Below are 26756 nucleotides of genomic sequence, written 5' to 3' on the forward strand. Positions count from 1 at the left end.
TATGTGGACGGAGGCTGCCATAACATTCATAACCACAAAGCCATGCTTTCAGAAACAGCTGAGGTGCAAAGAGTTTACGAGGCAGATTTGCCTAAGCCGGTGAGTAACCTTGCCCTCCTGTGAGTAGCCTGGGTTACGCCGACTTTGGTGGTGGGCAGGAGCCAGCTGGAAGCGTGGAGCATCCCATCGTGCATCCACGGGGCTGGCCCTTGGATGGGGTGGCCCTCAGCCAGGAGCACCTGACATTGCGCTAAACATTCCCATACGCCCAGGCACGTGGAGCTGTACGCACTCCAATGGGTAACATTGGCTTGTACTGGAGCCACACTTAAAGACTTGATGCTGCTTATGTACAGGGAGGCCAGGCTCAGGCACTGCTCAAAAGATGACGACAAACTGTTAGATGTAGGTTCGTTGTTCCCTAACCTCAATTTGAATTCCTAAGCCAAGTGTAAATTAATTTCCTGTAGATTTCTCTGTTAGTTTCCATTAGAATATAAGAAAGCCATTATAAAAGAATAACTCTCCAGCAATTTTGTCCTCTCCACAAAGTCATATTATCACCTTCCACTTTATTAAAAGTGTGAAGGTACTGTGCTCAGTGACTCCATTTCTCATGTTGATCTAAAATTGAACCATAAGGTCTTAATTACACTGTAATTTATCTTTACTTTTTAATAATGCATATATATGTATACTACACACACTGTGTGAACTGAGTATATTAAACGTTTTAGAAAATAGAAGATTAGCAGTTGTAACATAACTTGTAGAACAGTTTTCCTGCTCTTCCAATTTTACAGAATATGTTTAGTTCGTTTTATATAAATCTTGAGGGTTATAGCTATTCTAAGACCTTTAAAATTTCTGACATCTGAGATTTGGGGGGCACTTGGCAACAACCAATATTTCTGTTTTTTTTCTCTCTTTTATCTTATTTCCGTTCTTCTGTTTCTGCTTTTTTTTTTTTTTTTTTTGTATTTTCAAGCATAAGCTCTTTGAAGCAGGCAGACCAGTTGGAAAATTATATGCTCCACTTAAAACAGACAACGATAATAAAGATTTAACATTTGGGATAGGCATTAGATTTCAGAAAATCTGAAGGCACTGTTAGCAATGCTAGCTCACAGATTTTATCTTTGCTACAAAAAGAAAAAAAGAATATGTATACTTATATATCTATATATTGTATTTTTTTATGTATATGTTTGCAAGTATAAAAGCTGTGCTTTGCATATGAAGAACAGGTACAGTGAAAGTTATTATTTTAGGAGACCAGGACTGGGTGCCAGTTAAAGCTATGGAAACTTTCCATGGGCTTCGCAGCCCAGGGTTTGGCTCCTGTTTTCCCATTGTTTGCTCCGCTCGTGTCAAGCCTTGTTTCAAGAAAGGCGATGGCAAAACTCCCACTGACTGTAACGAAAGTGAGGTTTGGCCCTTGGTGAGCAATAAAGCTCTGTGAAGCCCAGGGGTGGGAACTCGCTCCAGCTCCTGCGGGGCTGACGTGCGCCGCCGAGGTTAGCTCGCACCCCACCCCTGTGTGCCCATTCCAGCGCTGAGATTTATAGGGCTCTGTGGAAAAGCCCCCCCATCATACTGCATGGTACACTCAGTCACCAATGAACTTTTAATCACTCTGGCTCACAGCTTTGAAGAAAACAGCCTTGCTGCCATTACATAAATTAAAGAAATTATTAGCTTCCCTTATTCTGTTTCTGGTATGTTATTTACCTGACTATTTGGGCATCCTCACAAATGTCATTGATGGTGACAGTCATCTGCAAAAGGGCGCAAATGAAGAAATGCCCCCCCTCCTTCCTGGAAAGTGTCCCCTTCTGTCCCTTTCAGGCCATGGAAGTGCTGTAGGAAAGATCTTCCTCATCCTCAGTTTGGTGCTTCCCTCTGAGAGGCTGACACAGCCCTCCCAGCACCTTGTGCCTGGCATCTTGCTTAGACTCAGTGCACGGGAGCAAGATGGGGAGCTGAAGCACAGATATCCAGGTATATAAAGGTCTGCCTGCCTCTGGAGAAATTGCCACTACATGGGGTTTCAGGTGTTTTTTGAGATCCTCTCAGTACCCCACACACAATGGAAGGACTTCGCTCTTGAGACAATGAAGCTCTCCATGCCTGTGTCATGTCTGAGACTCCCTAAAAACTATAAAGCAGGAATTTCTGCTGTGTGTTCCCCGAGATGATCCATCACGTATGATCATTACCAATTGGGAAGACTGAGAACCGCTTCAGGCTCTGGCGTGAAGGAAATGCCCAGGTCCCTTCAGTGATGTTGTCCTAGCCGTGGTCAGCGTGTCCTCTCCCAGCCCGCCCTATCCCAGCTCCAGCACCTCCATCTGCAGAGAAAAGTAACTCAGCAGGAAAGTCCCAGGCAGCAAAGGGTGAATGCAAATGGCCTGAGCAGGCAGGAGTGGGTGGCAGAAAGCAGCGAAGAGAGTGATGTGGGCACTGAGGCGCTTCTCACCTTATCTGGGCTTCCAGGGCCCCCACAACCCTTGGCCCCAGGCAGAGCTGTCCCAGCTGTCACACCCTTTCTGCAGCCTTCCAGGTAGCGTCCATTGCCAGGTTTGGGCAGTGGAGACCATTTTCCTCCAAAATATAGTCAGGAATTAGGACACAGTCAGGAATTAGGAGACAGGCAATGACAGGGTGTCAGAGAAAGAAGAGGAGCCCCTTTTCTGTACCCCTGTCATGGTTTAACCCCAGCCAGCAACTAAGCACCACGCAGCCGCTCACTCACTCCCCCCCTATCCAGTGGGATGGGAGAGAAAATCAGGAAAAGAAGTAAAACTCCTGGGTTGAGATAAGAACGATTTAATAGAACAGAAAAGAAGAAACTAATAATGATAATGATAACACTAATAAAATGACAACAGTAGTAATAAAAGGATTGGAATGTACAAATGATGCGCAGGGCAATTGTTCACCACCCGCCGACCGACACCCAGCCAGTCCCCGAGCGGCGAATCCCTGCCCCCCCCCCACTTCCCAGTTCCTAAACTAGATGGGACGTCCCATGGTATGGAATACACTGTTGGCCAGTTTGGGTCAGGTGCCCTGGCTGGGCATGAGAAGCTGAAAAATCCTTGACTCTAGTCTAAACACTACTGAGCAACAACTGAAAACATCAGCGTTATCAACATTCTTCACATACTGAACTCAAAACACAGCACTGTACCAGCTACTAGGAAGACAGTTAACTACATCCCAGCTGAAACCAGGACAACCCCTTATCTCTCCACTGCAAAGAGGTTTTTTTCCCTTGAATCAATGTCTGCCCTTGCCATAAACCTGACAGTCTCCCAGTGTGTTTTCCAACTGATGGCTTACTACTATTCTTTAAGGCTCTTAATATTTCACTAGTAGGGAATAAGTCAATGTTTTAATCTTGTACCTGATAAATTCTGGGAAATGCAGAGGTGATATACATAGTTCTACTTAAATTCATTTGTAATGTTTGAAATTCAGTTTAAGTCACCAGGAGAAATAAACGGTCATAACACAGGCAAATGATATACAGATATTACTGTAGCACATGATACATTCCACTAGTGTTAACATCATCCAGCTTGCAAGGTGAAGAGCAGATAAATCAATCAACACCTGGTTCAAACCTACTGTGGGGACAATACTGTAGAAAGACCGATGCTTGATGAAGATGCAGTTGAACAAAATTCATGATGTCTTTCACTGCTTTCCACATTAACTTTCATTCTTTTCTTGTGAAGGATGGCATGAGTGTAATATTGTTCACCTATGAACGGGAGGAGGACCTGTGCTTCTCAGGCCTGTTTGAAAATTGCGGTCTATAACAAACATTTTGTAAATGTTCAAGTGAGGGAGGGAATACTATGTAGCAACATCTTTTTGTACCAATAAGTGTGGAATAGTTGATATAAGGGTAGAATAACCATCTCTTGCCAGTTGTGTGATTAATCTTGGTCCCTCCTCTGTAACGCATCCTCCCTTTGGGCTGATACATAGCAGTGAATAATTTATGTTCTGACATTTTTCTTTTGATTCTTCAGGGATCTGGTATTTACTCTAAACCTTAGCATGCATGTCCTACTTGTGTAAAAATCTTCACCATAATTGACAGAGATGTATACAGCTTGTATTGACAGAACTTCAATTTCCAGCCAGAAGAGAAAATCTGCTAATGTTGAATAGCCTTTTGGATATAAGTCATCATAGCTTTCAGCGCTCCTGATAGAAAAGCTGCAGAAAAGGCACTGATGGGGAGCCTCCTAGAATGAGACAGCAAAACAATGAATAAGATTCAGAATACGGACCATAGGAAAGGCTTTTCTGTATGCTGGCAAAGTTATGCCATCAGAAATCCATTGCTCCCATTATTATGGATCTTGCAAAATCATATAAGCAAGCTTGGAGTCAGAACAACAGTCTACTTGGTGTTGTGTAAATCCCTGGCTCTTATACTCCGGCAGAAGTCAGTCTAGATTCCAGCCATCTGGAAATGTTACAGGATAAAGGAAAATATCTTTCAATTTCACTTGGAGGTCAAGTCTTTTCAGTAACTGAAGGATATGAGGAGAAAACAGATCTCCTGACGACAATTGTCAGATATATGTAAATGTCATCTTTCAACATTTCTTTAAAGACTACAGGGAAGACCCTGAAAATAAATACTTTCTCTGTTATACAGTCTGTTGATAGTCTACTTCTTTTACTTGATATAGGATGTGTTGTATAGGTTATACAGGTATTTTCTTTCACTCTGCATAGTGAATCTGATTCTACAAATACTTCTATGCTAATAATTCTCTTATTGAAGAATAGTTTTGGGTGTGGAACAAACTGGCCAGGGGAATTGAATAGAGTATACGGAATTATTAACCCATCTCCTGTCAAGCTTATGAAAAATGTTAAAGACATCAAGTGCATGGGATCAGTAAAATTTTCAGGAAACTTGCAGTGCAGCATACAGTATTAAGAGATAACTAGTAGACATGCCACTGCTTCATGGCTATCCTTGTACTGCACATTACTGAGACATGACTGTTGTCCTTGTTCTTGGACTTGGTGGACTCAGGAAAGCTGAGGATAAGATACTTGCCAGCTGTTAGGGCTTCTTACTGTCATAGTTTTGGATACATGCTATTACAACCCTATTATCATCATGATCCTAGTGTACCTTCTTTAATATTTAATTTAAAATTCTTTAATTGAATATTGAATTCCTTCTGCATTTGTGAGTAGCAAACATCAGCAGAGACAGCTGTAGCTGCTTGAACACTCAAACAAATAGGAACCATGACCTGAAGTGTTATAAAAACTGTAACTGCTTTTGAAAAGCTCCTTAGTTGACAACTTCATAAATCTCTCTCACTCCGATTACCCATTTGGAAAAAAACATTTGGACAAAACTTTAGGTTGATAAACAATATATAAATATTAGCTACTATTACAACATTTATCATCATTATTATTGATAAAACTTAAAGAACTTTAAAATCTGACCAATAGCCACTTTTAGATGTCCAACCTGTGACATTTTAAAGGATTTGCCTTTAGGGCAGTTGCTTAGCACGTCAAAATCTTGGCCCCAGTTTCCTCCCAACCCTGAATCTTAGTCATATCAACAATATACAGTAACTCTTGCAGCAGCTTCAGAGAGAAAGCCTTGGCCCAAAGGAATTAATGACTCTGAATCATAGTAAATAATTTGCAAAGTTGAAAGATGAATCCATATCCTTCATCAGTTATAATCACATTCTTCATTATGTAGCTTAATCCAGTGCCAAAAAGATGTTGTGTTTCTTTCCAGACACAGGGAAAGGTAGTGATTTGACCAGAAAGTATACAGCGTACACAAAGACAGATGTGGGGTGGGGGAAAAAGACAGCACACAAAGTGATCAGGACAAGTATAGACTCATGACATAACAGCTGTCACTTTGTTGTGAAAAAAACTATAAATCTCCCTTCTCAGTCCTTACCTTTTATTCTCTCCCATGTCTCCCAAGCAATTCCCTGCTCACGTTACTGCTTTCGCACCTCCCCTCCCAATACACAGCCTGTACTCTCCACCCAAACACAAAAGTGACTGACAGGATAAAGAAAAGAGGACTCTAAAAGCATGCTTTGGTCACCTAGTTTCTTGGAAACATTCCAGTGCTGTTATCTTCAGGGATTTAAGACCCTGATTCAACAAAGTTAAAATTACTGGCTAGTACCATGGATGTCTTTTAAAGCACCAAGTCTTTCAGGATGGATCTAGAGGTTACATGGGATGATGCTGGTTGATGTTTGAAATTCCAGTTTCAGTATTTGCTTTTTGTGAATACTTTTACTATTCACCTAATACTCACTGTATTTCCTGATGCTTCTCATCAGTAAATCCTTTAGCTAGGGTGGCATTATGAAACAACCAGAAAGAAATATGAAGTTGGTGTTAATGCCACCTAAGATTTTAATGAGTACTTTAGAATATTTTTCAATTTAGGCATGGATAATTCATGGATTAACATTTGAATTTAGCTCATGAACAGTCAGAATGAAGAAAAATGCTTGGCTCCCAAGTGTAGGAGTTATAAGAGTTTTTGGTTGTGAATTAATATCAGTCCTATGGGGACACTCTCTGAGAGTTGTTTATACTCACTGAAGTCAGAGTTTAGGGATGAAGTATATTCAAGGGCTTTGAATCAAATTAGCAATGTTATCTGCTTATTTATTCTGTGATGTTAATGAGTCATTCTGAACAAACAATGTTTCAACATTTTATACATTCAAGTTTCATTCCACAAGATTCACTGCAACAATAAGTAAAGAACTATCTTGATCATTCCAGACACTCAGAGACTAAAGATCTAATCATTGGTAATTCAGATAACCAGAAGAATGGAAGAATGTTTTTGCAGACTTAAAAGTCTGCGGTCGTTTCTTCTGATTATTCTTACAGTCTTCAGATGGATGAGTTTTATTCCTGACTTGTGGTTTGCTTTGGCTCACGTATTCTTTTTTTCTCAACTGCAGATCTCCACCACTTTTTTAATCCTTCTCTGAGGAATTTAGTTTACCCTGATTATGAACTTCTCACTTGCTTCCCTCCTTCATGTTTGTAACAGCTTCCAGTCTTCAAAATCCAACTAGTATCTGTTGCCGTCCTCAAAGATGTGCCCAAGATCAAACTTGGCAGTGAGAGCATTTGGCTCCCCGTATCTCCTGTCTGAATCATCTTCTTTCCTTCATTTGCCACGGAGAGGTGTCCATCTGCCTTTTTTCTCCTTTCTACCATCTTTCTGGCTTCACTTCTTCCTTTCCACTGTATCAGTGTGGCAAGTTGGTTATTTCTGGCTGCTTTATTCCCCTCATCTCATTCCCTACACTCATTCTACATCACTGATTAATCCAATTCCCTACCATTCACTTACTTCCATTAATCTCCTTTCTGATCTGCTGTACCATGACACCCTCACTCTTGCCCTTGCCCTTGTCTTTACAGAACAGTATTCCTTCACGGATTTGAATCTGAGACCCGTCTTTTAGGGCACTGCATGCTGCCCCCAGCAGTGCTCCCCTCCCTTCCCTGTCCCCACTCACTCCTTCTCCTCCCACCCACCCCTCTGGGCTTTCCTCTGGCTACTCCCTGCTGATCCACACCATTGTCCCTCTGCTTTCCAATTTGTCTATTGACCACACACACAGCTATGGCTACTTCTCTAATCTTGGCTCTCTCTCTGACAGCACTTGCATTTGTTTTTTGATTGATCTGTATTTTCTGGTGCTATTTGTCCTCTGGATTTAAAATCTTGGACAGCAAGAGCACCAGGCACATGAACTAAGTGGTGTGTACTTCTCCTTCAGCTGGTTTACTCCCCTAATAAGTGAATGCTGTTCAAAGCAAAATGTAATTCACCCCCCGTATCACCGTCTTCAACATCTCCTTATTCTTTAACTTCTTTTTCTCCCTGTAACATGTGGGGTCTGCAGCAATGAGCCCATTTTGATCTGTCTCAGCTTTTTCTTTTCTGTTTCTTGGGGAACTCTCTCTTTATTTCTCACTTCTAGCTATTCAGGTATCCCATCAGTTGTTTCTATCCAGCTTGCCCTCTTCATTACTGTTGCCACTAATGAATACATTATGCACCTCCACTTTCAGCACTTCCTTCCCTTCAGCTCCCTCCTTGATTTTCTCCAAGATGTCTTAGCTCTCTCCCAGGACTAAGTATGTGTGACGTCTGGATAAAAACTGGTTGAAAATATCATCACTTTGAAGACAAAAACATTCATGTACTCTCTAATTGTCCTCCTGTAGATTACTCTTCACTGAGTCTTTAGTTCTGTCTTCTCTTTTTACCAGCATTGGTGACCTACATCTTTTCCTATTGCCCTGCTGGCAGACTCTTAAATCTGTTTTGCTGCTTCTTTTCTTTGGCATCAGTTATGCTTTTCCATCCAGTCTGCCTCACCCAATGAGAAAAGTTTTCTGTATCTGGTTCCTAGGGGTCTTCTGCTTTCTCTTTCAGTTTTCCCTAAAAAAAAATAAAAATAAAAAATAAAAAGAAAAGAAAACTGTGCGGGCAATGTGAAGAATTCGAGATAGGGATAGTAACTGCGAGAGGTAGCAGGATCGATGCCCACATTCTTCACCAAAAAGGCTGTGGTGGGTTGACCCTGGCTGGATGCCAGGTGCCCACCAAAGCCGTTCTGTCACTCCCCCTCCTCAGCGGGACAGGGGAGAGAAAATATAACAAAGAGCTTGTGGGTCGAGATAAGGACAGGAGAGATCACTCACCAATTACCGTCACGGGCAAAACAGACTCAGCTTGGGGAAAATTAACTCAATTTATTACAAATCAACCAGAATAGGGTAATGAGAAATAAACCTAAATCTCAGAACACCTTCCCCCGACCCCTCCCTTCTTCCCGGGCACAGCTTCACTCCCGGATTCTCTACTAACCCCCCCAGCAGCACAGGGGGACGGGGAATGGGGTTTACAGTCAGTTCCTCACACATTATTTTCTGCCGCTTCATCCTCCTCAGGGGGAGGACTCATCACACTCTTCCCCTGCTCCAGCGTGGGGTCCCACCCACGGGAGACAGTCCTCCACGAACTTTCTGCATCTTGGGCCATTCCCACGGGCTGCAGTTCTTCACGAACTGCTCCAGCATGGGTCCTTTCCTCGGTGTGCAGTCCCTCAGGAGCACACTGCTCCAGCGTGGGTCCCCCACGGGGTCACCAGTCCTGCCAGAAAACCTGCTCCGTGGGCTCCTCTCTCCACAGATCCACAGGTCCTGCCAGGAGCCTGCTCCAGCGTGGGGTTCCCACGGGGTCACAGCCTCCTTCGGGCACCCACCTGCTCCGGCGTGGGGTCCTCCACGGGCTGCAGGTGGAGATCTGCTCCACCGTGGACCTCCCTGGGCTGCAGGGGGACAGCCTGCCTCACCATGGTCTTCCCCACGGGCTGCAGGGGAATCTCTGCTCCGGCGCCTGGAGCACCTCCTCCCCCTCCTTCTTCACTGACCTGGGGGTCTGCAGGGTTGTTTCTCTTACATGTTCTCACTCCTCCCTCCGGCTGCCATTTCCATCCGTCCCAGCTTTTTTCCTTCTTAAAAATGTTATCACAGAGGTGTTACCACTATCGCTGATTGGCTTGGCCTTGGCCGGCGGCGGGTCCATCTTAGAGCTGGCTGGTATGGGCTCGCTCTCAAACATAGGGGAAGCTTCCAGCAGCTTCTTACAGACGCCACCCCTGTAACTCCCCCACTACCAAAACCTTGCCACACAAAGTCAATACTTTCTGACATGGCATCTTTATCTTCCTTCTTTCTACCTTTATCTAACCTGCTCACAATTTCTTTGGGCTTTCGTGCTGCTCAAGACAATATAACCAAAGCAGGGAATCTTAGGATCACTCAGATTATAAAGTGTAATCTATACTTACACAATGCTACATACACTTAAGGTATAATTTTGAACATAAGGTGCCATGCAAATGAATATTTGTCAGCATATATAAAGAATAATAGCTATGTATAATGCACGATAGTTCTGAACCATTATTTACTGAAAATATGATATGGCCACTGAGTTGAACAGGACCACAATTCCTGGAGATTGTGCAAGGCCACAGAGTTCAGCTGGACAAAATAAGAACAAATCACTCGTAGTGAAGCAGTATGTCCCAATCACCTTAGTCCTGCTGAGCTGTGTGGCCTTGGGGAAGCCAGATGGTTCTGTTACACAAACTTCATTTAAAGTTGAACATGACCCTGATTCAAATAATGGTATTTCTGGTAAGTGAGGGTTCATTGTGCATCGTTTGCAGGATTAGGCAGAGAACAGGATGTTCATTATATAAAAGCAATGGAAGACACAAAACAACTCAATTTATAATCTGAGGTTTTCCAACATTTATGTTGCAGTGAATCCAACGATTCAGCTGGTTTAATTACACCTCTTGGTCAAATTGCAATAGGATAAACATTTGATCTTTTTTCTGTAACCATAACTTGAATTTTGTTTTCATCCACAAATGTGTAGAGGCACAACCATACCACATGAAAGCCTGCACAGTAATTTAGCATTCCATCAATTTTTTTTTCCATCACTAATACTTTCCATATTCTCTCAACCAGTGTTCTAGCCTCAAGGCTTTCATTTGCTTCCATGTTGGTACAGTCTCATGAGTGATAACATATAAACCTTTCCGTCATATTTTTTTCAACAAGGAAGACTTAACACAGGATGATTTTCTGACTTGAGTCAAAATGTGAGTTCTGTTTTCTACACTGTCCCAGATTTTCAGTGACCTGCAAAGGTCACATCAGACCTTCATTTCTGGATCTTCAAAAAGAGGAAATGAGCGCTGTCCCATTTAGAAGGAGTAGTAAATCCAGAGCATAAAAACAGTGAGACACAAAGATTCTCTGGGGATAGGGCTGTGCAAGTATCTCAAATGACTGTGCATTAGAAGGTCATAAAGAAGTTTCAATACAATTTATTCAGCTTTTAGTATCAGGAATTTCCCTTTCCCAAAGAGTTTTTATTAGTCCTTTGCGTCACGTAGACTAAGGAACTTTTATGTCTAGTCTTCAGCAAATGCCATGCTTGCTTCTAAGTACCTTATTTGCTTTATTCTCATTGTCACATGAAACAGACGGAATAAGAGGAAATGTTACATCTTCAAGAATTTATTTCAGTTATATTTTTGTATACTTAAAGATCTTTGCTGTGAATCTGTAGAGGTGCAATATTTCTATCTAACTAAAGTCTGTCCTTCCTGTTTGTATTCAAGCATTACATGGGAATAATACATTTGTCTAATTTGGGATATGCTTTCAGGGTCAACATCCTGCAGCAACATTGCTAAAGGCAATGTCTGGGTTTCCTTTCATGAAGGCACAAGAGAAGGAAATTAAATGAAACATCCATTATCTGGTCTACACCTGGAGGCTCACTGCTTGCAGAGCTGGGAGAGCCCTATCTTTTCACAATAAATACAAGTAGGGTGAATATTGGGTTTTGGTTTTGTTTTGTTTTTTCCTCACAGGAAGACAGCTTAGGAAAAGAAATCTTATTGTCCAAAGCCCAAGGACAACATAAAACCTTTTCTGGAGTGAAGCTACTTAATTACTTACCGTCTATCAGACAAGCTGCTGTTCTGCACTTAGCGTGATGTTTCATTGTCTGACAGTACAGCTGGCTGGAGGCTGAAATTGAAAATAATTTTCCTTTGCTCAATTTCCTTGTAAACAGCAAAAGAATGGTGTTGATATGCCAGACTTCACTGGGAAAGTGCATTGCCAGCGTGCGAGATCTGTCTCCAGTGGTTTTAAAAAGAGGAATGTGATTTGTCTCCTACAGAGCTAAATCAGGACACCTTCAACTTACGCTTCATTTAGTCTTTGCTATGATAGACTCCCACTGATCTATGCTGCACCAATCATGAATAACTGAGAATACTAAGGCAAAAAACCAGAAAAAATGGTCTTATGTTAGAAAACCACTTAGGAGAGCTAAGTGAGCTATTGTTAATAGGCAATTTATGAAGTATTCAATCCAACAAAACACAAAACTAGATTTTTCAATCTTGGCTTACTTCTACTTCCGTAGATACTAATGTCAATTTTACACTATCTGTAAATTTATGTATAGCTTTGCTGTGTAGGCCAATATTAAAACTTAGAACTGAGTATGCACTCCTGCATTTTGTTGAGAAGCATGCTGGTGAACTTTACTTTTCATCAGTTTGCAAATAAGCAGAGATATAACAGTTTTAGTAATTTATTTGGAATTCAGTTTAATTCTATGAACATTTAATGCAAACATATTTCATAGTTCTGATAGATTGTTTGACTCTCAAAGTACTCAGGTGTGACCTCAGTGACCAGACATTTTTCATTTTCATTAGTATTCAGTATAAAAGCGAGTAAATGTGTACTTTTTGGAGCAGGATTCATGCTGCTTTAGTAAGTATTATGTTTTACTAGTGTTTATTATACTGTTTATAGTTCTAGAGTCCAGCTTTGCTTCCTTTCAAGTCAAATGTGAAACTCATTTGGCTTTCAGGGTAAGTTGTATTGGACCAATAAATCAGTGTATTTTCTCTGTGTAGCCTTGAATTTATGAAGACCTGTTAGTTAATCAAAAAAAAGAGTCTACTAACTGGTATAAGTCTGTTCAGCAACTGATTTAGCATGGGTTTGGTAGCTGAGAACACATTTGCAAAGCTGTTACAAAACAGCTTTCTGGGGCAGACTAAAGCACAATGCTCCACGAGTTTCTTCAGATGGTTATTCAATCTGCTGCATTGCGGTTCTGCTGATTAAAGGCTTATATACATTCTATAGGATGTACTCTACAATGCTGTGCTCAAACTTTCTAGTCCCTTAGGGGTACTTGTGCTGAAGAGCTAACAAAGTTTTCACAAAAAGCAACTGTTTCCAGAGAAATTGATGACTTACTCACAGGCTTCATGTAATATACAAGTGCCTTCATAAATATTCATAAATATTCAAGAAATGCCAACAATCCAAGAAGGAAAGGGAATGTCTAGAGAAACGCTTTTAATAACTGTACAGCTCAAATGTACAAGTTCTGTCTATATCAAGCAGCCCAGTGTTTTCATGGATCTTTTACTGGGTCAGAGAGCTATAACTAAAATGTCACATCTTAGCATTTAATAAAAACCACAGCATGGCCACTTTATCACTGCAACCTTGATGTAGCAGAAACTCACAGGTATTTCTAAAGTAAAGCTTTGAAGTAGTTATGGGGAATGGACTTAGGAAAAAAGCATGTCCATAAGTTTTGCAAGATCAGGTCTTAATCAGAATTACTGGGCTGTTAGGATCAGATGCTCCAGTTTCCTGCATGTATGTCAGATCAGGACCATGATTTCACTGTAAAGCACATGATTTGCTGTGTTCAGAGCCTGTGTTTCCTCAGACCTGCTGATATTCCTTACTCTCAAAGACAATAGGTCTGCCAAACTGGGAGGGACAATCGAATTCTGACTTTTTTTGATACCTGTGTGTTTAAGAAGTACTTGATTATCTGTAGTGCATCAGCACAAAAGCTGAAATAAAACATTTCCAGAACAAGAACCCAAATGTAACTCAGTGTAAAAGCACTATGTAGGTATATTTAAAACAAATGCACATTCTAAAGAAGTTCTTTCTGATCTGTAGCCATTTCCAGTTGCATGAGACTGTTTCACAGAAACATCTGATTGAATTTACCAGCTATGAAGCTGCTATTGAGAAGAGTAAGTGAATAGTGAAAGATAACTAAACTAGTTATCTTTACAGAATAGCAATTAAAAGCTTATGTGAATTTTACCTAAAGAGAGATTTAACTCCTTTCTTTGAGGCATTTTTAAATCTAGTTTAAAATGAAGTTACCCTTTTAGATTAAGGACTTGTCTTTGCTGCAGAAATAGACGATGTATTGCTCTTAATTTGAATTCCATCCACAAACAACGTCCTTCCATTCAATGTGGAAATATTCTTGCACACAAGTTAACTGGCCCATTGGGAGGTATAGGCTACATCTCAAGTTAGCAGGGTTGCTGGTTGCTGCTAATCCATTCACTATTTGCAGTGTCTCTTCACAGCTGTGGCTTATTTCGCTCCAGCTAAGCTAACTTAAAAGGCATTAAGCTTAAATATAACACTCTCGGTTTACTAGGGGGAGAGGTGGAGAAAGGAGATGAGGCTCCCTGGTTTGATATTTGCTCAGGTCAGAGGAGCTCCTGGCGCTCTCTGTGGTGTGTCCCATCTCCTCCTCATGTCATAGCTTTGTCAATAAATCCACTTAATTCTTCCAAACTGCTCTCCAGGCTCCTCTGGTGTTTTGGCTGGGGATTCATTCAGTTGCCCACATGCAGGCATCAGGCATTTGAGATGCCCAGGATAGTCAATAAATCCACTTAATTCTTCCAAACTGCTCTCCAGGCTCCTCTGGTGTATTGACTGGGGATTCATTCAGTTGCCCACATGCAGGCATCAGGCATTTGAGATGCCCAGGATATCAGAGATACCCACAAGGCCACAGATACAACTCAGAGACCGGCAGATATAATAGCCCAGGGCCTATAAGACACTCATGCTCTTCAAGGCAGCAGCTGGAGGTGAGGTGGGTACCCTTGGGACACCTCAGATGGCACCTGGTGCTTGTGTCTGAGCAACTGAATCAAGCCCTTCATCTCTGTTGATGATAATGGGAACTTAGATGCTTCGATTTAGACATCCAGGCATTTTGATCTGCAGCTGACTCCTACCCTGATGGAAGTATCGCTTTCAACTGCCTCAGCAAAATTTGCTGCAGCCCATTTGTCAAACCTCCAAGAAGTCTGAACAGATGGGTTAGCAGTTTTAAAGACAGACTATGATAAGAATTACAGTGATAATATAATTTTATTTTACCATGTTGTAATATTAGAGCATTTTGATTATTTCAAGTGATTAATAAGTATTAAATGTCAGGGACTGCTGAGGCTGTCCAGGCAGATCACCTGAATAACGCAGGCGGTGGGGTAGCTGCTGCCAGAGTTTATCGCGACTGGATGGTGACCGCTGCTGCAAGCAGGTCTGAAGGTTCACAAGCCGTTAAAAGAAATGTCAAGTATTCTTCTATATGAAGGATATCCCACATCATTCACAAAGACAATTAGTTTTTCCTATTGCCACCCACTTCTGCATGACTGCCCAGCTTCATCACGGTGGCAAGGTCGCTTGTGCAATGTTGGTGGCCAAGTCTTGCTGCAGTGGTTTCAGATGTTATTGTCCCCAGTCTAGCCCCTCTGCTGGGGCCGATACCCCTGTACCTGCAGAGGAGAACGTATGCTTGGACCTTAGCTCCTCCAGGACACAGTTTGGCATGTCGTGTTATCTTTAACATAGTTCCAAAATTACTTTTGCTTTGAAGTAACTTTGCAGTCATCAGGACTCATGTACTTGTGTACACAGGCCCCAGAAGGTTTGGGGTTGGCCCACCTCCAGTGTACTGTTTAAGCTAAAAGGAAATGTGACACATTTAAGTTTCGTGGGGAATCGCAAAGGTTTGCATGAAGTTTCTGTTCCAGCACAAGGCACAGGTGTCCAAAACCCACAAAAGACAGTGAGTGGCCTCTGAGTGGTGAACCACTTTTCCCCTGGAAATGCCCCAGAACAACAGCCATGGAAGTCCCCAAGGACAAGAGCCAGTAACACCTGCTGAGTGACAGCAGACACAAGCTTGCAGACAACTCAGCAGACACAGGAGTTTAACGATTCACTGATGATTTGCAAATGCAGGATGAATTCACAGCAAGTCTGCTTCCAGGCTTTTGTAGTTCAAATGGAACATTTCACACGTCTCTAGGAATTGCCCCTCCTAATGAAAAAAGGGTGAGGCATTTGGAAGTCAGTATAAAGAACGTGATAAACTTCAATTAAAATAAAATGACAGGAAAGATAAAACCAGATTTTTTTTGCTTGTCTTAAAAGGAGTTTGGAAATCATATTCCACTGGGGTGTAGATTAAATAGCTTTTCTGCAATGATTTATGACTGTTTAATTGTTAAGTGTGTGGACATTAGTGAGTATTATTTCTGTCCTGGAATGGTTGCACAATATGATGTATATGGTAGAAAAGGACAAGAAAGTAAAAGATTTTTTTTCCGGAGAGAAAAAAGACAGATCCTTAGGTGGTCACGTGGTAGATCTGATAGAGGAAAGGAATTCCTGGAAATCAGTGCACAACAGAAAACAAAACCACACTTGCTCGCTCACTTGTGATTTTCAAGCTTGCATCAGAAAAGCCATGGAGAGTAAATTGAAACTTAAAGATGTAGAGGGAAATGAAAATGAAAATGATGCTGATACCTTTTGAAATCTGTGCAAACTGAAGCAGCTTTTGTTCTCCAAGGAAAGGCTTAGAAATAAAGGTATGTATGGACATACCTAGTTATCATCTAATGTCTGATTATGGACTAAAGAAATCTTAGAAGCCCCATACTGGTGCTAACAGTAGGAAACTCTCATTGAGCTTGAGTGGTAAAGATCTCTGAATCTCAAACTAAATGTTCTGGGCTCTATTCCCATTTTTTCTTTGCTGACAATGTCTCATTTATGAAAAAGGGGCCATTTTCAATTCTTTCAAGAACTGAGTGATACTGAATAGCTCAGAAGAAACTCTCTTCAGCCTTTCTTGTTTAGAAAGGCAATGATCAGCATGCTATAGGCTTTCAATATGCACTAAAAAGAAAAGAATATGAGGGATTCTTTTGGACAAAAGGGTGTAGATGTCATCCAGCAAAAAATTATTTATCCACTAAGTATTTATAAAATGTTTAAGTAATAATCATTTAATTGGTAGACAACAGCAGAAGTATGCAGCTTAGAGCTGGTTGTGACATCCAAGAAGATAAATGAGCTACAATGTTTAGATTAAACAAAAAAGGACCATTATAATAATATACACAATGAGCAAAGTACCGCATTTTCTAGTTAATGCCAAAAATGAGTTTCACAACGAACTGTCTGTGGAACGTTAAAAATATAATTTAGCATATCTGAATAAATTATTTTCTACTATGTAGTAAAAACAGAGAAACACATGGCATAGACGATAGCCCCAAATGCTTGAATATTCTTGGAGTGGAGGCTGCCTGGCAACTTTTGTACCAGCTGGAAGAGCGAGGACCCAGCTGGCTTGGCAGTAGCCACCATATTGTGCCTTGACTGGCAGATGGCCATCTGACACTCTTCAAGGGTCCGTGTTCCTCCTGTCTGCATGTCTGCAGCACCGACAGCCCAAGACCGCATTTAGGAGGAGCAGGCAGATCATTCCCAGCAGCGTCAATCATGTTGGCACATGACAGTGGGGTGCGAAAGACGTGAGGGACTGATGTTCCTGAAAAAGGCAGAATGATGGTGCTCATGGAGGCCTGAGAGCAGGCTTCTGGGGTACTTCAGCACTGAAATTTCCATCTCGGGACTGTGAAGGGGTGATGAGATTTCAAGGGTGGGTGCCACTGTGAGGGATGGGGAAAATGCAAAAATTCATGCAATTTTTGCAAATCCTTGCTCACATGAATGTAGGATGCAAACAAAGGAAATACAATAATTTATGTGTTTTTAATGCCTTTAATCTAAGCATTACAGGACTATTAACACATCGGAAGTAAGCTCCCCACAGTCAGGTACTGATGTTGTCAAGTTACAGAAATAAGTGTACCAGAGATCTAATTGGAACAAACTCAAGTTTGGGAGGGTTGAAGTCTGTAGCCAGCTTCAGGTTCAAGGAGGGAAAGCAGCTACACCAATAAACAACCACATTGCCTCCTCTGATCTCTTCTAGTAGAGGAAGGGCAAGTCCCAAATTAGGAAAGTGGGCACCTCCAGGAGTCCTGGGTCCTTCAGAGGCTTAGGTGTAAATAGAAAAATGACCCCAAATGGATCACCCTTTGCTAGACGCTGAAGGATCCACAGGGAGATCACCAACAAGACACAAATCTGGATGAAATGAATCTTTATTGGTTCTATGTCTCAAAGAGTTCCTGGGTTTTTTTGTTCTTCATGTTCCTATGACAAACACAGGACTTGTCCATCCTTCCCAATGCCTCCCTAAGGCTGAACACTGTCCACCCAGGAAATTAGAACAAACGCAGTCACAGTGATCCAAGTTTGGGTTTAATCACTTTCTTGCTTATTTCCCAGTGCACCTGCTCTGTCACCACTCTGGTAACCATCTCCTTTCAGTTCCTCCCCATGCAGCACACCCAGCAGTGACTGAGAGGTGGGTGGCTTTTCATGGGTGTTGGTGGGAGCTGGTGGAACAGTGAACAAACCTGTAGTCAATGGGGATTTAATTCTACACAGTGGGGTGGTGGCAGGAGATCCCCACGTGTCCCTTCCCACACAGGCTGTGGCATGGTGTCTTCCAAGCAGCCCCATCTGCAGTCCATGCTGCTTCAGGGGAAACCACAGACCACCAAAAGGCAGAGCTCTGTAGGAAAGCTCTCCTTGAGAAAGTTTTAGTGGTTTGGTTGCTGGTGTGGGTGCTTTGATCTTCAGGGGGAGTGTCATCAGAGCTCATAACCTCCTTCTCCTCTTACAAACCCTGAACCAGTGACTGAGGTATGGATGTTTGTACAGCCATAATGCCAGAGCCTCGTCTACTCCTCATTGCAGAGAAATGGCACTGAAGTCAGTGAAACTCTCCCTATTCATATGAGTGAAAGACCTGTTTAATAGCTTCAGGCCAGGATGAAACACTGCGTTATCTGCTCTGAATACCTGCATAGTCATAACATAACATTTCATCCACTAATTCCCACAGTAGGGAGGATGTGTTCTCCTCTGTTTATATGTGATTACATCTAGGCCAAAATCCAGAGGTTGAATTCATTAAATTGACAATAAAATACATTCTCAAGGATGCAATGCTTTCACACAGACTGAAATTCCATTTTTAAATTGGACTCACAAATTTATTTCCCTTTGACTTTCAATGAGATTTAAGCACCTGTCTCTTTGAAAACAGATCATTGGTTTCTAAATCATTTATTTAGTCACTGCTGAAAATTGCATCCTGTCTGCTGGAGAATCTGACTTGCAAAGTCTTTGATTTACAGATGTTCATATTAACCAAATATTTCTCACATATGTAAGAGTTTCCTTACAGAATGCCTTCAAAATTTTAATGCAGAATGAGCAAATACATCAGGTCTTTTGCACACTTAGGAAGACTAACGTGGGCTTCAGTTCTGGTAAGCATACTACGGGACCCTGGAAAATTACGGGCTAACCGTCAAGGGATGGTTTTATAGCACAGGACTTCGCCTGTGGCAGCAAGACCACCAAGAGTCAAGATGTGCTAATGTAGGTACTGCTGCAAGCTAAGATGTCCAAATGGCTTTTGGACCACAGCTGGCTTGTACTCTGCCATTAGGCATGCAGGTTTGTGTTTTGCAGCAAGTGAGTCTGCTCAGGGGCCTAAAGTTATGATTAGTTACAGATTAGTGAGTGTAGAAAAATGGGTATAAACTCCCTTTATACAGTAATACATAGAGTTGCGCTGACTTTGTACCAGTGGAGTATCCCTGACTTAACTGGAAGCAGTCCTGCTTTACCTCCGTGTGATCCTAGAATTAGGTTTTATCCTTGTATAAGTGCTGTATCTTAATATCCACCACATGGATCTGTTGTGCTTTCCCATAGTAGCTCAGGCGTATCACACTGTGCTCACAATGAAGTCAATGGGAGAGTTGCCTTGGAATTAAAAAGAAAAGGATTGGGCACCATGTCAAATAAACAGTAATGTAAGCTTCTTTAACTCCCACTGCATTGCATCATAATTAAAATATTTTCTTTTAAAATTGGAAGTTGTAGCAGTTACAAATACCTTTCATCTGAGGTTCAGTGGTAAGCTTCTCTTCTCATGTTACTTCTGAATTACGGAGGCATGAAAGAAGAATTAAGCCTTGATATCTGAATTCACTATGAAGCCCAAAATGCAAAAAATCTGATCTCTTCTGGATGATGTTGAAGAGTAGGGGGACTGCTGTGCTATTTTTTTCTCCAGTTCTATAATTAAGTCACTCTATATATGTCACTTCTATGTATTTATTAAACTATTTTTCTCAAATTGTGGATTATGAGCCCGGTAAGACCCTGCAAGGGTCTGGCAGGGGTTGTGGGGAGCCGTCAGGAGCATCCCCATCCCTTCAAGGTTGCCAGTGAGAAAAGGCTGTAATTACAGGTAAGTGTCTGCAAAGGTCAGGGAACAGCAGCCTGCATTAATCGTGCATTTTCTCCTGTTTCTTCAACACCAGGAATTCAATGTGAACACTTTCAACCAGTGATTATTGCCTTTTCCCACTTTTCCACCTGGACAGACCAGTGCTACTGCTGATCCAGGAGCAGAAGAAAGGCAGATAAGCCAGAGGGGATTCAGACATACACCTAGAAGAGTTTTAGAATCATAGAATCATTTAGGTTGGAAAAGACTTTTAAGATCATCAAGTCCAACCATAAACATAACACTGCCAAGTCCACCACTAAACCATGTCCCCAAGTGCCACATCTACACTTCTTTTAAATACCTCCAGGGATAGTGACTCAGCCACTTCCCCGGGCAGCCTGTTCCAATGCTTGACAACTCTTTCAGTGAAGAAATTTTTCCTAATGTCCAACGTAAACCTCCCCTGGCACAACTTGAGGCCATTCCCTCTTGTGCTATTGGTTGTTACTTGGGAGAAGAGACCGACCCCCACCTCACTACAATCCCCCTTTAGGTAGTTGTAGAGCGATAAGGTCTCCCCTCAGCCTCCTCTTCTCCAGACTAAACAGCCCCAGATCCCTCAGCCACTCCTCATAAGACTTGTGCTCCAGGCCCCTCACCAACTTGGTTGCCCTTCTCTGGACACGCTCCAGCACCCCAATGTCTTTCCTGTAGTGAGGGGCCCAAAACTGAACACAGGACTCGAGGTGCGGCCTCACCAGTGCCCAGTACAGGGGAAAAATCACCTCCCTGCTCCTGCTGGCCACGCTATTTTTATGTAGGCAAACAAATCAGTCCCTAAAGCCAACAGATTTCTGAGAGCTTTTAACTGGTTGTGCCCCAGAGGGCAGGTATCTGCATTTTCAGTCATCTAAATGCCCTTTGAAGGCATGGCCTCAGGCTCAGGGCAAGGAGGTCCTCTTTGAATAAGAAGTTGGGAGGCCACTGAGGCAATGCTGCTCTAAAAACACGGACTGTGAACGGTCTGAGTCACAAGTGCTTTAGAAGTAGGGGATGAAGTCTTACAGCTAAGCCCGTGTCTTGTCTTTTCGCCGACAGAATTTCATCAGAAAAACAGTATATTTCTTTACATGGATTGATTATTTAGGAATTTATACTCCCCTGGCTCCCACCACTCGACAGATTGAATGAATCCTGCTACAAAGATCCTTATCCAGTATTATCTGCCTGTCAGATAAATGGCTTGATTAAAGTGGTATTATTTTCAATTCCCTTCCCAGAGGCAGCTGATCATTTGCTGTCCATGTTCTTTTTTTGCAGGCTCTGGAGCCATCTCATTTATGGCTGCATTCTGCTATACTGTTCACAGGCCAGGCTAATTGTTTCTACACACAGCATGGACTACTTCCACTTCTTTCAGGTTTTTGAAACACCAGAAGAAAGTTAAGAAATGGCAAAATACTTGGTGATATTAATGTTTGAGCAAGTTCTTACTCCTATTAAAATTTATGAAAGTTTATCTGATTCATAAATCTGTCTTACACATGCTTGTGGGATGCCATGCTTGAAAGTAAATCTAATACCTTGTTTATATCATAACAAAAAAGCTAGGATGCTTTTCTCATTGCATGACAATCTCAATTTACATTTCTGCTGAGAGACTGTTGTAGCATTCTGTACGCGGGTAGGAGCTCCTAACATAAATATTTAATGTGGCTTTAATGCACTAATACACTACAATAACAAGATCAAACGAGTTTGTACCATAATCTGAGCATCACTGATTAAAATATAGTCCCCTGATTTAATCATATTTGCAGCATAAACAGTTTCTTGAAAGGTAGGCGTATGCGTGCTTGACACATCCTTATTACAGAAAAAAAGAACAGCAAATGATTAGTTTTTCAAAGTCTGAGGAGATAAAATTCTTCAGATATGCCGCTAAGCAAAATTTTATTAATGGTTTGTTTCCCTTTGTACAGTCACAGGAAAACTGATACTCCCTAAAAAAAATCAGTTTCTTTTCTGATTGTTAAGCTCCAATCAAATAAAGGCTAAAAATGAGCTAACAAATCAACCTTGAGATAGATTTCTTCCTCCACCTAATCTATAGCATGTTTTTATGAGATTGATGCCAGCATGTTTGTCAAACAAAAATTCTCTCCCAAAACAGAAAAGAGGCAGAACAATGACTGCCAGGAGAGTATAAGCTTTGACTAATGTGGTCTCTGCTCAGATGAATTTGGGTAGGCTGGAAGCATCTCATTCTAATCTGAGCTCTAAATACATGTTTCATATTCGATCAGAGCATGGAGAACTTTGGTGAGCCATGCGGAGCTAGGGCTGCCCTGTAGTGCTGGTGCTCCAAGGTCTTCAGATAAATAGCAATCACTGAAATCACTGATGCCTTTTGAAATAAATTCAATGACTATGGTACAGGCTTAAACAGCTCTTTCTGGGCCCTGAAATGTTATCTTGTGGATATGCACAGAAATCTTTAGTGTGCCCAATTATCACAACAAATATAGTCAGCACAAGGAAATACAGGAATATTAGACTTTAGGTTGTCCTTGGTTCTTCCACGGCTTAAGCATAAGCATTCTTCTTCTTAGCTCCCCCAGAGATGCAAATAATTTAAAGGACAGGGAGGATGGTAAAGCAATAGATGAACCACCTCTCCTGGTCCTCTCACTGTTTGTGTTGGCTGGGCACAGATAGAATGGCGTGACACCAGCCTAAGGACAGGTTACATTTCCTCTGCCTGCCAAAGAACTCTAGGAACTGCTATGTCTTAGCTGCAAAATCAGTCCCACAAGACAGATGCTGAATACACATTCAAGAGGTCTTATGCTCACAGAAATGAGTAAGGTGGATGGTCTCTGAGGTCCTTGAGTTTACCTGTTGCCTTTACAGGTGGCTGGGGAGCAATTTAGGGGAAGAGGGGCTGACCCAGTGGTTTGTGGTACTTCATGGTTCCTTCACAGACATAAAATAGCATATACCTGGGCTTTGTTTTTTGTTTTGCTTGAAAGGTGCCAGACAGCTAGCCTTTGAGCTGTGAATGTCCCAAAGTCACTGCATTGCCTCCATATAAAACTTCTTCAGAGTGCAGCACCATTCTCTACTGTTACGCTTTTTCTTCCTGTTTCAAGTCCCATTGTAAATAACCTGATCACAGAGAACTCCTTTTAACCACTTGTCAGAATAGAAATACAACCTTGCTGGCAAATCATAGATAGTAGGGGACAGCCTAGTTAACAAATATATTGTATGTGGTCTGTGGTGCAGACGGCCTCTCATGAGTCCTCTGTGCGACCTGTAATTCTGCAAGCGTAACTATTACATAAGAACTAGCGAGATAAAGAATGAAAACAAAAAAGTACTTGGTAATAACATGGGGATTTTTCTTTATAAGACTAGGCTGCATGTACGTGTACATATACGTTGCATACATATACATGGTTGGACTCCATGATCTTAAAGGTCTTTTCCAACCTAAATGAGTCTATGATTCCATATACATGTACATGTGCATTTACATATACATGTACACATATATTAATAAACATAGACTTATGTGTGTGTGTGTGCACATCCTGTCCACGTAAGTTAAAGAAGATTATCAAGGCAGGTAGAAAGAAAAAAAAACAGGAAAGAAAGGCACAATTAGCATCAAGGCCTTTGACACTATGAACGGGGGTTTCGTGAGGAACTTCGTGATAGTTAGTACTTGGTATCTAATGAAAACTGATTGAGAATGGCTTTGCTGGAAAGCCGTTGGGGGAAGCCAGCCAGATTTAGGTAACTTAAGACCGCTCAGGAAATCAAAACAAGGTTATGGGGCCATTAGCTCAGTGTTGTGCTTTTGGCGGGAGGAAGGACTGTGGAGAAGGGGCCTCCGAGCCTCCCGAGTGGATTTTTTCCCGCCTCCTCAGTTCCAGCGGGGACGGAGGTTACCGGGAGAGAGGGCTCCCAGGCAGCCGCCCTGTCACAGCAGGGAGCCGGGGCGCCCACCCGCCCCGCCGTGCCCCCAGCCCGCTGGGAGTGCGTGGGCCGCCTCTTCTGCAGGGGACAGCCACGGCCCTGCCACCCCTGCGGCCGATGGCGGCGGGGACAGGGGCGACCTCCTCCGCCTCCGCTCCTTTACGAGCCACTAGAGGGCACAGACGCTCAGGACTTGGGCTCGCCTCCCCGTCCTCCTCCAGAAATTCCCCCCACGGAGCCGTCGAGCCGCTGCCCGGCGCTTCCCCCCAGCTGCACTCCCGCCCTGCCGGCTTCTCCTGCCCTCCTCGGCTCCCCCCCGAGGTCGGCTTTCTCTGCCCGTGCCCACGGAGCGTGGCCCAGCCGCCGCACCCCTGAAGCTAATCAGCCGCGTCAGGGGACGGAGCTGCTGTTGGGAGTTGCACGTTGGCCGCTTTGGCTCTCGGCGGGAACCTTTTGCCAGCTGAGCCGAAATTGCAGCTGCGCTGGCTTTGGGGACGGCGAGTCTGTAAACATCCCCGCATTCTTCTGGGGCTGAAAGCAGGCTAGTGAAACAGCCAGGAGTTTGTCCTTAAGCCGGCGGATGGATTACCTCTGCTGTTTCATGGCTTTGCTACCTGGTGGCGTTTCTCCTCGCAGAGGTCCCCGTTTGGTGCGGCGCGGCGCAAAGCCTGCCCCGCTGCACTGTTGCACAGCCGAAGTGCCACGCTGATTGCGAAAGGCTGAAAAGATGTGAACCGAGGGACTTGGACATTATTAGAAACAGCCATCATAAAAAGCAGCTTTTGTGGTTTCAGGGTGGTTATTTGGGATGTACTGTGTTTTGTTAGGGCTAAGGTAGCACTGCTAGGTTTCCCTGTTATTCTTACAGTATTCTGTTGAATTACACTGAATAAACAGAAACCTTTGCCAGCCTCAATCTGAGCTCTCAGGAATTTTGCAGAAATTACAGGTCTAATTCTGTTACGCAGAGGAAGCTTATTTAAGGGAGCAGTGAGACTTCCAGCAGCAGCAGAAACATGTTACTGATATACAAGGCTCTGGCTCAGTTTGAGTGACTGCAATGCCTGGTTTTCTCATCGAAACGTTAAAGGCCTGGCTGCATGGGCAGTTTACAATTCTACAAACTCTGTTGTTTTGCTGTAAAAAGTGGCTTGTCCACCCAGCCCCTAACTTTGATGTGACTGGTGAACTGCTGGAGAGTTATGCTGCAGAGAGTTATACCTATGTGGTCACATCTTCATTCCCACATATTTTAGTGGTCCCCTAGCTGCCTTCCTCTTGCTTTACACCCTGTCCCAGTTAGTTGCTTTAATTAACAGTGTGTTACCCCCTGCTTAAATACAGATGCCCTGTCTGAGCTCACAAGCTCCCCGAGTCGACCTGTCCCGATGGCTCCTGAGGCCCCAGCCCCGCTGTGCAGCCGAGGACCACCAGGGAGGTATCCTGGGATGGGATCTAGGGTGGGATGGTGGAGGTAGGAAAAGACTGGCTGTAGGGCCTGTGTTGCCCTAGTAAAGAGCAACATGTTCCCAGTATTCTGGCACAGGCACTCTGATTTTATTATTCAAAGTGAAATGCAGTGGCTTTCTGCTGTATATCTTCCTGCAGACCATGGGGATGATGCCACCATGCATGGCACAGAGGAGACGACCGCCTACCCTTGGGGCTGAGCCTGGTGGTATCCACACCACATGGAAGCGGGGCTTGCTCTGAATGAAAAGCCAGCTGTGCCTCTGGATGCAGGCAAAGCGTGCCAGTTACTGTGAGGCAATCACAACTGGACATTACTTAGACATGAATCTTGCACAGCAATCCTGCTGTCTCTGACTCACAGCCACCTAAATGCTTTTGGAGATTGAGGTTTGCATGATTATTTGTTGGCATGCATCTTGTCAAGTGCCAGGATCTCTCATTTAGTCTGCATTAAAGCCTTTTGCTCAGTCATCCAACAGGGGTGCCAAGCCCAAGAAGCTCAATTTGACAATAAATGGGAGGAATCACTAGAAAAGGCACTCTGTGCAAATCTGGTTAAGAATCCTCTAGGCTGGCTCTGCTGGTGCTTTAAATCGGAATTATTGTTACCTAAAGAAGTCACCGTGACACTGACCTAGCCCGGGCAAGGAGCCAGATGAGTTACCCGGTGTCCCTGGCAGGACAGTTTGTCTGCCGGTTGTTAGTGACTGCTGGACGTACCTGGGTGCCTTCACAGCTTGTTACATGTCCTGTTTAAATTACACTCTAAGACAGCAGGACACAGAAAGGCAGTGAACGTATTACATGCTCCAGAGCCTGCAATTTCTATTTTGAATGAAGGACTCTGCGGTAAGAGTGATGCTGTAGCCATTCATCCTCCTGGGGAACAGGCACATGGACATCGTGCTGGGGACTGTGGGAGGATCTCCACAAGAGAGCAAGAGGCTATAAGCAGGCATACTGCTATCATTTGATCAGGACATTTGCACAATGCGGTCAGCCATCTCAAGACTTGGTATGTAAGACTCTTCCAAACTGGCAAACACAACTGGGGGCTCCTGTTTTGAAACAGAGCAATTGCGCTGATTTA

The 26756-nt window shown here is 42.9% G+C and overlaps 1 long non-coding RNA gene across 3 annotated transcripts in view; it reads left to right on the plus strand.

Moving 5' to 3' along the window:
• Nucleotides 1-26756, plus strand: part of LOC138684823 (uncharacterized) — a 99645-nt gene that overhangs the window by 16446 nt on the left and 56443 nt on the right. Inside the window, exons 2-3 of one of the 3 annotated variants that reach the window (XR_011324125.1) lie at nucleotides 25538-25631; nucleotides 26557-26681. The exons of the other annotated variants lie outside the window; for them this stretch is intronic. This is a non-coding gene — a long non-coding RNA (uncharacterized lncRNA). The remainder of the gene's footprint in view (nucleotides 1-25537; nucleotides 25632-26556; nucleotides 26682-26756) is intronic. 3 annotated transcript variants of the gene reach the window in all.

This window comes from Haliaeetus albicilla, chromosome 3 (assembly GCF_947461875.1).
Source record: "Haliaeetus albicilla chromosome 3, bHalAlb1.1, whole genome shotgun sequence".
In the NCBI taxonomy this organism is placed as follows: domain Eukaryota; kingdom Metazoa; phylum Chordata; class Aves; order Accipitriformes; family Accipitridae; genus Haliaeetus; species Haliaeetus albicilla.